Source organism: Penaeus monodon, chromosome 20 (assembly GCF_015228065.2).
Source record: "Penaeus monodon isolate SGIC_2016 chromosome 20, NSTDA_Pmon_1, whole genome shotgun sequence".
NCBI lineage: Eukaryota > Metazoa > Arthropoda > Malacostraca > Decapoda > Penaeidae > Penaeus > Penaeus monodon.
In genome coordinates, this window is record NC_051405.1 from 11,556,191 (window position 1) to 11,556,650 (window position 460).

Here is a 460-nt window from a genome sequence, read left to right on the forward strand (position 1 = left end):
ATATCAGCATAATGCTCTAGGTTTCTACTGTGGCAGAAAACTAATTCCAACTTCAGTTCTCCCTGGATTATATCGCTGGCTGCTCCTCCACCTCGTAAGCACCGTATTCCTTTCTTTTTTGTAACGCTGACACTAAATAGTTGCTTTAGATTTCCTTGAATTAGGTATGCTGAATATTTTTTGTTTCCTTTATATATCAGAAAAATGCTATACTTTCTAGGATCCTTAAGAATCTTAGGATATCAATGAGATTTATTTAATTTATTACTCGAGACTTCCATAGCGGTTAATAATAACACTAAACACTACATAAGTAGTCTGCATTTGAAGTCAATATGAATCAGCAATTTTAGATTTGTGGATATGTGTGTTTTATGAGTGCTCGTGTCAATACTACTTGGGAATTGTGGAGTGAAAAGTTACTCACGTAGCGTGCAGTGCGGTCCTCGCCATCCGGGGG

General features: G+C 37.2%; 1 protein-coding gene across 1 annotated transcript in view; it reads right to left on the reverse strand.

Moving 5' to 3' along the window:
- Positions 1-460, reverse strand: part of LOC119585618 (multiple epidermal growth factor-like domains protein 6) — a gene marked incomplete in the record, with an annotated part of 108,922 nt that overhangs the window by 5,886 nt on the left and 102,576 nt on the right.